This window comes from Entelurus aequoreus, linkage group LG22, assembly GCF_033978785.1.
Source record: "Entelurus aequoreus isolate RoL-2023_Sb linkage group LG22, RoL_Eaeq_v1.1, whole genome shotgun sequence".
NCBI classification, from domain to species: Eukaryota; Metazoa; Chordata; class Actinopteri; order Syngnathiformes; family Syngnathidae; genus Entelurus; species Entelurus aequoreus.
The window spans coordinates 21899351-21912513 of NC_084752.1; the positions used below are offsets into that span (position 1 = coordinate 21899351).

Consider the following 13163-nt stretch of genomic DNA (forward strand, 5'->3'; position numbering starts at 1 on the left):
AGCGCTTTGACATATAACCCATTTATCATTTATAAATGGAATGGAATGCAGTGGTCTTGGTCGTGCGCGTCAGTGTATCCTGCCCCTTCTTGGTTCTCTTCCTGGAAGTAAATCCATCCATCCATCCATCCATCTTCTTCCGCTTATCCGAGGTCGGGTCGCGGGGACAGCAGCCCAAGCAGGGAAACCCAAATCCTGGAAGTAAATAATTATCACAAATACAACAAAGACAGCACTTGAATGTAGATTAATTGAATTGAATTAAAACATTGGCATAATTACTTTATCATTTACCTCTCATCTCACTCTGTTCTTTTGCTTGTTTCTTTTTCCTTTTTTGTCCTCCCTCTTAATTCCTCCTCTTCTCCTGCAAGTAGTTATAATTGCAAATTCAAAAGACATGCAGTGGAACTTCAATAAAATGGAATTCAAAATTGGGATATCTTCTCTTCTCCGTACCTCAAATTTTGAACCTCCCTTTTGAAAAGTGGCCAGTTTCAGGACCTCTTCAAGCTCACAATCCACTTCAGCTGTGGTCGTCTGCTTGTAAACACCCCTGCATGCCTCTGCAATCACCAGCACAATTTAGAATTCCCTTTAGAATAAATACTGTAATGATAACAGCTAGATCGACCTTGTGAGCATACATGCAACATATGCTCAAAGATGCAAACCTATTATTAACACTTACTATTTATTATTCTGTAAAGGGGCAAGTCCTTAAACGCCACTTTTCCTGACTTTCCACAGAGGCCAAGCTGCTCCAGGACTTTGTTTGTGGCAATTTTCCTCAGCACTGTCCTCACCGTGTCTGCCAAATTCTGCCCACCAAGAGCAGTAAGAGCTTTCACCTATACAAATAAATAAACAACAATATTGTACTTGATTAGAAATTGTTTTTTGATAACTGAGCAAGATATTTTTGCAGTGGGGAATTAAAAGTAATTACCAGCTGCTTTCTGAGCAGAAGATCAGTGTCGAGCCTTTCACAGAAGGCCTTCAGCTGCTCAAGAGTCTCGAAAGGCTTATCAATGAGATCTTGAACATCCACAGATTGTGGCCCCACAGACTGTGTTGCCAGCCCTCTCAGCATGCGCATAATTTCTCCCTGGTTCTCAAGTATATTTTGAACTTTCATGTTCAACTGGAAAACTGCAAAGACAACAAAAGTCAAAGAGGTAATTCGTATTACTGCCCGTTGTAACAGCCTGTTTAACACCACCTATCAACAGTTAAATAGCCAACTAACGTTCACTGTCAAGGGCATTCCTGCTGCTTCTTGGAGCGGTCTGGTACTGACTCGTACTGGCTGGAGTGGTCTGGTACTGGCTTGAGCGGTCTGGTACTGGCTTGAGCTGGATGCATTCCTGTCTGGACTGAGCCTGGAAGTGCTGCTTCTCGCTGGGCTGTGAGGTCGGCCTGGATGCCTTGGAGTGGTCTGGTATTGGCTGGTACTGGCTGAAGTGGTCTGGTACTCGCTGGAGATTGGAAAGTTAAAGGTTGGGAGCTCTGGCAGTGGGGGTGCCTGGACGAAGATCTGTGTTTTCTCTTTTCTGCACTTCTTTTTTGGCCGAATTTCCTCTTCATCTAAACCAACGAAGACAAAAAAAATTATGCACCACTAAGTAGTATTTGAGTATTGTAAGTAAACAGTCTTTGAAAAGTGACTATACCGTCAGCATCAAACACATCTTCCTCATCGTTTCTATAACGTTCAGGGGTGATGTGGCTCCGTTTGGTTAACACTTCTTCTGGGCTCGAAAACATTTCAGCTTGTTTTTCGTATTGAAGGGCCTTGTCAAAGTCTTCTGCAAAATTTCAAAGTATGCCGATGACTCAAGATGAATTTAACGTATGTTGTTTAAAATATACATGATATGACTTAGACAATATTCCCTTACCAGTCAATGTTTTCCTGAAAACCCGAATTGGCAGCCTCTCCCAGAATTGTTTGTCAGGAATCTCAGCTTTCCGGATTCTGGAGTGGGTAGGATTTGGCCTTGGCCAACAGCAGAAGGTATTCTGAAGATAAAATAATCATGATGAATGACATAATAATAATCAGCTACAATATTATGCCTATGCACAGTACTTTTCAGAAAAAGTAATAACATTTCCATCATCTTCTGTCCATTTGGTTGGGACAACAGCGACTGAATGTTCACAAAGGAACTCAACGATCACAAAAGAAGGAGCCATCTGGAAAACAATCAGATAATATTACCATTTCAATACTGCATCAAAGGGTTATTTATGAATCCTGATACAGTTAGTCAGGTATTCTTAGTCTGCACACACTCTTCTGGTTAGACATGCTCCAAGCAGACCTTCTATACTTACTACTGGTTATTGATCTGTTCAAAATCCATGCAGTATCCCCATGAATATGCTATGGCAAATTATTGTTTAACTAAACTACAAATAAATCCACCCTTTTTCAGAAGTCATTCGTTGGTCTTTGGTCAGTTTGGAAACTTTATAACAGCCAACCTGCACGAGAAATGTATGCTATAGCGCCGGCGCATGGCGCGCATTTATACACAACGCTAAAACCGTAAAATGGTCTGAAATTAATCATGTAGGTTGGAAATTGTTATACAAAAACGTGCTTCGTATTTCACTCTTTCTATACTTACTTGTGATAAATGGATGGCGCACCAAATTGCTTTAAAATCGGGATTCTGGAAGTAGTTAGCCTTCGTCCTTCTTTGTCTCACGGAGCAGCTTCAATTGTGCATGCGTGCAGTCTTCTTCTCCTTCTTCTTCTTCTTCTTCTGATTTTTATGGCGGTTGGCAAGCAACCTTGTGTGTGCATTACCGCCACCTACTGTGCGTGCAGCCTTGACTCAGCCGGCGTCAGATTGTTCACAAAACACAACACTTTCGCAGAAAGTTAGGGAAACGTTACAACATACTGTATAAAAAGTAAATTTGCGAAAAAAACACTTATAAAAGCCTAACAGTTGCTGTTTCCATTGCAGGCAAATTATATTTGGTATATAGATGAGAACGTTCTAAGAACGTTCTAAGAACGTTCTAAGAACGTTCTTAGAACATATAAAAAAAACATATTTTTTTATATGTTCTAAGACCGTTCTTAGAACGTTCTTAGAACATATCAAAAACGTTATTTTTTGATGTTCCAAGACCGTTCTTAGAACGTTCTTAGAACGTTCTTAGAACGTTCTTAGAACGTTCTCATCTTGCATAACCAAAAGAGAACCATAAGGGAACGTAACGTTAACGTTAGGTGTTACCTGGGTGAGAATTCACTGATGAAGTCCGAATAGGGCCCAGGGGGGGCGGTAGATAACAGCCAGGTGGAGAGGCAGCGGTGTGACAAACCTCATAGTGAGCACCTCAAACGAGGTATATTTATTATTTAGGTTAGGTGTAAAATTATAGTTTTCATTGTATATTAGTGTGACATCCCCTCCCCTTTTAAGAGGACGGGCAACATGTGCATTGGTATAGTTAGGAGGAGATGCCTCATTTAGCGCAAAAAAATCGTCTGGTTTGAGCCAGGTCTCGGCGAGACCAACGACGTCAAGTTTGTTGTCTCTAATGACCTCATTAACTAATAACGTTTTGGAAGATAATGATCTTATGTTTAAAAAGCCCATATTATAGGTAGTGGGCTGTTTTGAGGATTGTTTGTTGAAATTATCCAAAGTAGCAATATTAATAATGTTGCGTTTATTATGCGTAGTGCACTTTAAATAGTTTCGACCATATCTAGGAATTGATACGACGGGAATTTTCATATTGTTTGCTTCATGCTGCGATAAACTGAACGCATCATAGTTAGCCACCTCAGTACAATGTATGTCTGCCTCTGACACCGTCACAAAAGAAAAAACATTATGTGAGTTGTGTTTTATTCTAAGAGAATTGCTATGTGTGCAGGGATTATCCAGCCTGGCGCCGGCTAGTTCTAGTTTAAATGACTTCTTACCCGGACACTCCACGCTTCTTGGGTTAGCTTTTCCCTTTATTGTTAGCCCCGCTCGGCATCCCCGCTTCTGCTTCCGCTCACACCGCTTATGTCGCCTCCATTGGCGGTCCCCGCTAATACTTGACTCCGCTGCTACAAAGGCCGCTCGATGTAGCCCGCAAAGTATTCCCATGCTAGCAAGGAGGTCCACCGTACATGCATCTTTCAGTCTATAACGACCCGATCCATCCACATCCAGAATTGTCTGTCGGTCGTATGTGATCACAGAGTGTTCACGCTTTGAGCCAACCATGAAATTGACAGAAATGACGGGTGTTTTTTGCCAAATCTCTCTACACTCCCAAGAGCGTCTTCAAACTGCTGCATTTCAATGCGCCGCCATTTGGTTGGTTATTTATGCGTCATATAACATACACTTATTCAGCCTGTTGTTCACTATTCTTTATTTATTTTAAATTGCCTTTCAAATGTCTATTCTTGGTGTTGGGTTTTATCAAATAAATTTTCCCAAAAAATGCGACTTATAGTCCAGTGCGACTTATACTCCGAAAAACACGGTATATATATATTTTTTTTTTTTTTAAATTAATTTTTTTACCTTTATTTACTCAGGAATTTCCCATTGAGAGTAACAATGTCTTTTGCAAGGGAGTCGTGCCTCAAACATTCATGCATCAGTGTAGTTGACACTGGGAGCAAGGTGGGTGAAGAGTCTTGCGCAAGGACACAAAGGCGATGACTAGGATGTCAAAAGCTAGATACGAACCTATGGAACCCTCGAGTTGCTGGCAAGCTCTATCATCTGAGCCACGCCGCCCCAAATAACTGTAAATATACTGTGTATGAATGTAAGCGTTAAATTGCCTCATATTTATTGGATCTGTTGCTGATGGATAACGTACTTTGAAATCATAAGTCAAGGTGAAATGCAGATTGTTAGGTTAGGGGTGTGCTGGTTTGATATTGAAAAATCAAGCATGGGATGGTATCGGTTTGCATCTAAAATCTCTGATACAAACTCCAATCTAAACAGTCTTGCAGCGGGTTTAGTCGTGCAAAGCTGGGCAGCCAGTTATCATCTAAATGTCCTCAAATGAACACAAGTTTGATATTTTCTGGTATTTGAGTTAATTCAGTTACAAAAGGTAAACATGAAAGACTATAGGCTGCTCGGAGCTAGCAGCTACACGACAGCTAAGCACAGCGTAGCACACAAGTTAGACATACATAATAAGTGTCCTCAATTGAACAATATTGTTGTCTAAAACACAACAATTGTCGATGTAATCATGTATCAAATATTATAGTTGCATATTACTTGTACATACAAAGTCTACAAGGCGTTTAAAAGTATCCAGTAAAAACGTGTCCACATCATTCCAGAGTCGGGACCCGGGGTGGACCGCTCACCTGTGCATCGGTTGGGGACATCTCTGCGCTGCTGACCCGTCTCCGCTCGGGATGGTCTCCTGCTGGCCCCACTATGGACTGGACTCTCACTATTATGTTAGATCCACTATGGACTGGACTTTCACAATATTATGTTAGACCCACTCGACGTCCATTGCATCCGGTCTCCCCTAGAGGGAGGGGGGTGGGGTGGGGGGGGGGGGGGGGTGTCACCCACATCTGCGGTCCTCTCCAAGGTTTCTCATAGTCATTCACATCGACGTCCCACTGGGTTGTGAGTTTTTCCTTGCCCTTATGTGGGTTCTGAACCGAGGATGTCGTTGTGGCTTGTGCAGCCCTTTGAGACACTTGTGATTTAGGGCTATATAAATAAACATTGATTGATTGATTGATTGATTGATTCAACTTACTGGGCCATGAGTTTAACTTAATTAATTATTGTGGCCACTAAATGTCGGCGTAAAAAATAATTACCAGTCCACCTCAATTTAAAGACAGCATAAGTCTACCTTACACAGTTACTGAAAAATATATACATATGCAATTACATGCATTGCTCTTTTTCTGTCAAAATGGAAAGACCAAGTGCATTTAGCAATAAAGATAAAGTGCTCTATTAACACACATTAGCTTTTACAGGAAACATGAAATTAGGGGATTGTCTTTCTCCGTTTATTCTCCATATGTACATTTTGCATTGTAAGTGATTTTCAGAGTAGATGTATATTAAAGGTAACTCCGATAATGAGGCCTATTGTGTGTTACCATTAATTATCCAGGGTCAATATAATGACTGAGTGCAATTGTGTGATCCCTGAGGCTGACTATTACCATCTTCCCAGTCAAGCTACTGTGGCGCTCTCAGTGTGCAAAACCATCAGCTGTGCATATTATGTTTGATAATCTCATCTGTCGCCTGTGCATGCAGTAATTTAATCTATTCTACCATAATACACAATTTGCTGTAAAAGAAGGGCTTTTCCTAATGCATATAATGCTAATTTTGAGAGGTTAGAAGGTCATGGACATTTAAAGGCTTCACGCGTAAAGATGCAGAGCTTGGAACATGTCATGGTTGTGTTTGTTTGGACCCCAGGACCAGAGACAACAGATGAAGTGCAGTTAAAATGTATTCATAAAAAAGTATGAATATTTAAAGTTAATGTTAAAGTACCAATGATTGTCACACACACTCTAGGTGTGGTGAAATGATCCTCTGCATTTGACCCATCACCCTTGATCACCCCCTGGGAGGTGAGGGGAGCAGTGAGCAGCAGCGTTGGCCACGCCCGAGAATCATTTTGGTGATTTAACCCCCAATTTCAACCCTTGATGCTGAGTGTCAAGCAGGGAGGTAATGCGTCCCATTTTTATAGTCTTTGGTATGACTCGGCAGGGGTTTGAACTCATTTATTAACAAATCAAAAAATTGTGCAGCAGAGAAGTGCACAGGAAGCATTGGGAAAGCTATTCATGTTTAAGGATAAAGCAAAGCAAAAAGTATAATTATCCAACCATATATTATATATATTATCTATTATAGCTTCTCCAATTGTATTATCAACTTGAATTTGTGGTATTCGTTTGGCCAAGGTAGGGCCGATGTTTACAAATAAATGATTATAATAAATTACTACATCATCTTTGTAGTAGTTTCTTATCTTTATTGAAATGATTTGGAATTTTAAGTTGTGCTCTTTCTTTTTTTAGATCCCTGTTAATTATTCCCCTTGTACCTTTTGCGTTCTTTATTTTTGTCTAGCAACTGACTATAGTTTTCTCATAATCCATATCAATGTGGTTTTATATTTATTGTACCTCTCTTCTGAGTCTTTTGTCCTTGATTTTAAAAATGTTCTATACAAATGATTTCTTTTTTTTTTTGCAAGCATTTTTTTTATACCATTTCTCATCCAAGCTTTGTTAATTTAATTTGTTTAGCCATTGCTTCCAATTTAGATTTTTTTTTACAATTGTTGTCATACAGATTAATCAATATTTTGTCATCCAAGTTTTGTTAATTAATTTTTTTCTGCCACTGCCTCCAATTTTGATTTTTTTTTACAGTCTTTGTCATACAGATTAATCAATATTTTCATAGATTAGTTGTATGCATTATTCACATCATCTTTGCACACTTCATCCCATTTTTGTTTATTGGCCTCTCTCAAAGCTTTCAAGGCTTCTATTGCTCTATTTCTTACAAATATCTCTGGTGGGTCTTTCCCTAAAGTAAAACATTGGTTCTCATAAACACAAAATACAGGAAGAGGATCACTCACATCCATCATCAAATTACCACCAACTGATATTCTTTCATCATTCTTTGTGTTCGTTAAAAAATTGTCAATAACAGTTGCCCTGTGTGAAGTAATTCTTGTTGGTTTTGTTATTATAGGAAACAATCCTGTACTGTACATGGTGTTCAAAAACTCATCTGAAGGTCTCAGTCCTCCTTTAATATCGATGTTAAAATCACCACATAGAAACACTGATTTGTTTAGTATTCTGCCAAACAACTCCATTAATTTGTCCACAAACTGTTATACGCATGACCCAGACTTTGTATACACACGTGACAATAATAGTTTTAATTGTGTCGTTAACTATTTCTACCGTGATCATTTCCATAATATCATTTACAACAGTGTTCATATTACTAACGAGTTTACATTTTAAGTTTGTGCTTACATAAAGGGCTACCCCTCACCCATTTTTGTCGGTTCTGTTTACATTGTACAATTGGTAGCCATCTAGTGTTGTCCCGATACCAATATGTTGGTACCGGTACCAAAATTATTTCGATACTTTTCGGTACTTTTCGATACTTTTCTAAATAAAGGGGACCACAAAAAATTGCATTATTGCCTTTATTTTAACAAAAAAATCTTACGGTACATTAAACATATGTTTCTTAATGCAAGTTTGTCCTTAAATAAAATAGTGAACATACAAGACAACTTGTCTTTTAGTAGTAAGTAAACAAAGAAAGGTTCCTAATTTAGTCTGCTGACATATGCAGTAACATATTGTGTCATTTCCCATTCTATTATTATGTCAACCTTATGAAGGACAAGCGGTAGGAAATAGATGGATGGATGGATGGAAAGAAGATGTTGTGATGCCAAAAAATATCAACGTAATCATAGTAGTATCAACTAGATACGCTCCTGTATTTGGTATCATTACAGTGGATGTCAGGTGTAGCTCCACCAATGGCGTTTGTTTACATTTTGACGCCGGTGGCTACGGTGTGTAGTGAAGCATGTTTAGCTATTCCTCATCCTTCAGGGATGATACTAGTAAGAAACTTACTTTATTTGTCGTCATGGAGACGAGGATTAGTGATTTAGAAGTAGCTAGCTAGCCATGTCTTAAAGCACCTCTTCCTGAGGGCATTTCAGTGTTATAGCTTCACCTTTTTCGTTAATTTTTAAGCCAAAATGCGTCCGTTCTCCCTTTTCTGTCTACACGCTGTGTCTGCTTGTAAGTACTACGTGATTGTGCGCTGCCGAACATGCTCGTCTGCTCGTAAACCAAAAATGACACAACATGACGACGACAGGGTCAACGGGGGGTAGAGGACCGGTACTTTTCAGAGGCGGTATAGTACCGAATATGATTCATTAGTATCTCACGGTACTATACTCGTACAACCCTATAGCCATCAATTTGAACTTCATTTATATTTGTTCCTCTCAACCAAGTTTCTGTCACTGCAATTAGTTTGAAGCTTTTACTGAAATTACTTAAGTACTGTGTTAGTTTTTGTAAATTGCAGTTTAGACTGCGACTGTTGAAATGAATGATTGATAATGTTTTGTCCATCATTGGACCTATTGTAGAAATAAAATGATCTTCAGTCTAATATTTACTTTCATTAATGACAGGAATGAATGAATTGTAATCACTATTTTTTCTATGTCATATATTTTATCAGTTGTATTGATATGTGGGTCAATTAAAATGTGTTCTAGTCCATTTTATATTTATGTATATAGAGAAGGTGGTGGAACAAAAATGAATAACATTTTGCGGCTGTCTCTAAATTCACTTTTTTTTTTTTAGCTCTTTATCCTTTTTCTTTTGCCATGTATGTATTAAAAAACAAACGTATTATGGAGAGGAAGGAGCTCTCTAGTTTAATGTTCATCTAATCACAGCATTTCATGACTGCAGATGTTTCTTCCTGCAGGCTAGAGAACGTACGCTCCCAATCCATCATGACGAAAACAGCTTAAGACGAAAACGTAGGCATGTACAGTACATCAACAAAATTAGAGATTAAACAGACCACTAACACGGTAAGGAACTAACATCACCAAGCAACATCCCCCAAGACATTTAGTGGCCAATAAAAGTAGCTTTTTGTTCCTTTTAGCTGTCACTTTAAATTATGCATAGGTGTTGATTGAACAACCAGTTTTTATGAAGCCTTAATTGAAAAATGTTGAAAGAGCCATGTTGGACCAAAAATACAAAAAACAAATCTGTCTGGAGCCGCAAAAAATAAAAAGCCGTAGATAAGTCTTATAATGAGCAACACATGACGTAAGTGTCTATATTAGCGTTATTAACAAACTATCAAAATGACTTTAAAAGCCTTCTATAAGTGTTATAATGAAGGCAACACATGATGTAAGTGTCTATATTAGCTATAATAGCCTACTACCAAAATGACTATGTGGCGCAGGCTGAAGAAAATCTTTGTTGACAGAAATGTTTAAATATAATATTTATTCTACACATTTTTACAACATTAGAAAACATTAGTAAATCAGAGGCTACTCAGAAGGGGAGATAACTTCTGGAAATTACTGGCTTTTTAACGGCCAAAGTATAGATGTGCGTGTCCAAGTGAAGGCTGTCTTCTTTAAACAGATTTATTACAATCATTGGCAAGCTAGGTAATGTTTGCTGTGGTCTGGAACAACATGGCACACAAACAACTATGAGAAATGCAGCCAATATTACACACAGATAGTGTGTCATGAGACATGCAAAACTAAATTATATACAAAGAGGATAAAAGTAAAGGATATTAAATGAGCTCAAATACACCTACAAACAAGGCATAATGATGTACATACAGCGAGCCTAAATAGCATGTTAGCATTGATTAGCTTGCAGTCATGCACTGACCAAATATGCCTGACTAGCAGGCCAACAAGTCAAAAACATCAACAAAGCTCAACTTTGTGCATTCACGTACAGTATAAAACGTTTGGTGGACAAAATGAAACAAAGAAGGAGTGGAAGAGCTTACATGTAAACTAACTGTTAAGTGACAGTCCACACTATGGTGAGTTCAAGAACCGCCAAAATTAGTAGAACAAAACGATGTTCACCAAATACTCTCATCAGTGAAGCATACACACAAACATATTAAACATTTCTAACAAATGTGAAAGTTTGTGTCATGTTTGTCCTCAAACAAAAAACATACTAAAACCAAATAATTATGTTTTCCCCATCTTTTTCCATTTTCAATCCTTTTTTAAAAATGCTCCAGGGACCCAGTAGGGTGGCACTAAAGAGCCGCATGCGGCTCGAGAGCCGCGGATTGCTGATCCCCGCCTTAGTGGATCATTGGGAACAACAAAATCACAAAGAAAGCGTGAATCTCCAATGGAATGTTGCGTGTGTGTCAAATCATTATCCCTGGTGATGGTCGGTGGAGACGCCTTAATGATAACAAATGAACACTGGTTCCCCGACCTCTGCAACCCACACAGGCAACATTGATTTCTACGGATCTGTCTCCAAAATCTTATTGCGCAGGGGTTTGAAATGCAACGCTAGGTCGTTACAGCATGCCATTGCACTGTTAGTACATTTGTCTCAGTTATTAGAAATAGGAGCATCATTTTAAATTTGGTAACTTAACTGGAGGGGGCACAAGTTCATGTTTTGTATTTTCGTAAGGCTGCTGCCGAATGAAACATTTTAGGAATGATAGAAAAACGAAAACCAACTAATCGGATTTAATGTAAGTTTACCCTGGAGTGTCCTTCGGGTAATGACAATATTGTCTATGTCTCTTATAATATCTCTTTGTGCAGGTTTATGTTGTGAGATGATGGACACATTCTCCAGTGGGCGCTGCAAAGATAGAGGGCCGAGGGGTAGATTCATATTTTTTTGTTGGGAGTCGCTCCAAAGCACTCGAAAAAAAATAATCTAAACACTTTCAAAAGGTTGTATACACACAATATATGTACTCATGTAATATTGTAACAGGCAAATTCATGTTAACATGTCATATTAACGTATTTTGATCATTTTTCCTTCGACAACATCGATTACCTCTCAATGCAGACTTCATGAGAGCCAACAAACATAATGAAACATCACTTACTGTGCAGTGTCTGCTGTCACTAGGGTGGCGACTGCTCGGAAGTTCATTTATTCCCATTTAGATGAAGAATGACTCATAATCCTCGCAAAAAAAGGAGAGGTGGAACCAAGCACAGACCAAGCTTCTACTCACGGTCTAAATTGGATGACAAAGTTGACCAATTTGTCAGATTATGTCTTTATCCTCCTATCACACTGATAGGGATTATTTATGATTTAGAATACATTTTTGCGAGCTCTGCGGCGTGAAAGCAGCTTACTAATTGCTGATGTCAATACAGCAACACAAGTTGTTAGCTCCCTCTGATCACAGCGCCACTAAATTTTTTCAGTAATTTGTCTGCGTTAGCGCTTATAATAACAATATCACTAATACTTGCCTATACTCCTCAATGTCTAAATCTGATTTAGAAAGACTAATCCATGCCTTTGTCTCCAGCAGTTTAAATTACTGTATTTGCCTTCTCACTGGGCTCTCTAAACGAGCTGTTGCAACGCTGCAGTACATCCAGAATGCTGCTGCTCGAGACCTGACTAGAACCAGGAAATACGACCATATTAGTGCTTAGGTCACTGCACTGGCTTCCTTTTGCACAGAGAATAGACTTTAAAACATTTAAAACACCTTTCGTGCTCTTGGCCCAAGGTACATCTCTGACATGTTAGAACCATATGAACCATCTCAAGCTCTGGGAACCTCAGGGAGTGGTCTCCTGCTGGTGCCCAGAGTCAGGACTAGGGCTGATGTTCAAAACCGGTTCTCCCGGTTGTTCAATAAGAAAAGAACCGATTCCATGGACTCGAATCCCTTTTTGAGAACCGGTTCCCATTATCGAGGCCACTATAGTAAAGAAAAAGAGTTGGTTCTTTATTCGAATCCCTGAGAACGAATCCCGTCCCACAAGAAATGCCCTGTGGAACATCACAGAAAATGACGTAGGTCAGTCATTAGGCGGCAGATACAGAAAGCAGCAAAAATAATGGACCGGAAAAAACGCCTCGAGGCATGGCTTCATTTTACAAAAAAATACGACGAGGAAACGGAAATATGCAATTATTGCCAGGCTCCGCTCTCATGTAAGGGGAGCAGGACAACAAACATGTCGAAACATGTTCAGGCCGCACATAACCTGAACGTTCGAGAACCGTGTCGGGTCTTCGACACGTGGAGAAGCAGCGACAGAGATGACGAAGCACGCCCCTCTTCCTCTGCTTCAACCTGCAGCCCCAATTCCAATCATAGTGGCGGTGAGTAACTAACGTTAACTTTTGCCTGTTAATTTCCATATCTGCTCACTTGTAGCCTTTAGGCTAAAATAAGGTTACCTCTTATGTCAACCAGGACTGCGGTTATGTTAGCTAGACTAACATTACCTAAGCATAGTGAGTGGCTAACAGTAACGTTAACGTTAACAATTTTGTATGTGTCTGATAACGTTAA

The 13163-nt window shown here is 39.2% G+C and overlaps 1 long non-coding RNA gene across 1 annotated transcript; it reads right to left on the minus strand.

The window, feature by feature from the left end:
- Positions 1-951, minus strand: LOC133639361 (uncharacterized). Its single transcript, XR_009823778.1, has 4 exons — positions 692-951; positions 460-566; positions 295-367; positions 1-195 (listed from the first exon to the last, which is right to left on the minus strand). It is a non-coding gene; the product is annotated as an uncharacterized LOC133639361 (long non-coding RNA).
- Between the last annotated feature and the right edge of the window lie 12212 nt (positions 952-13163).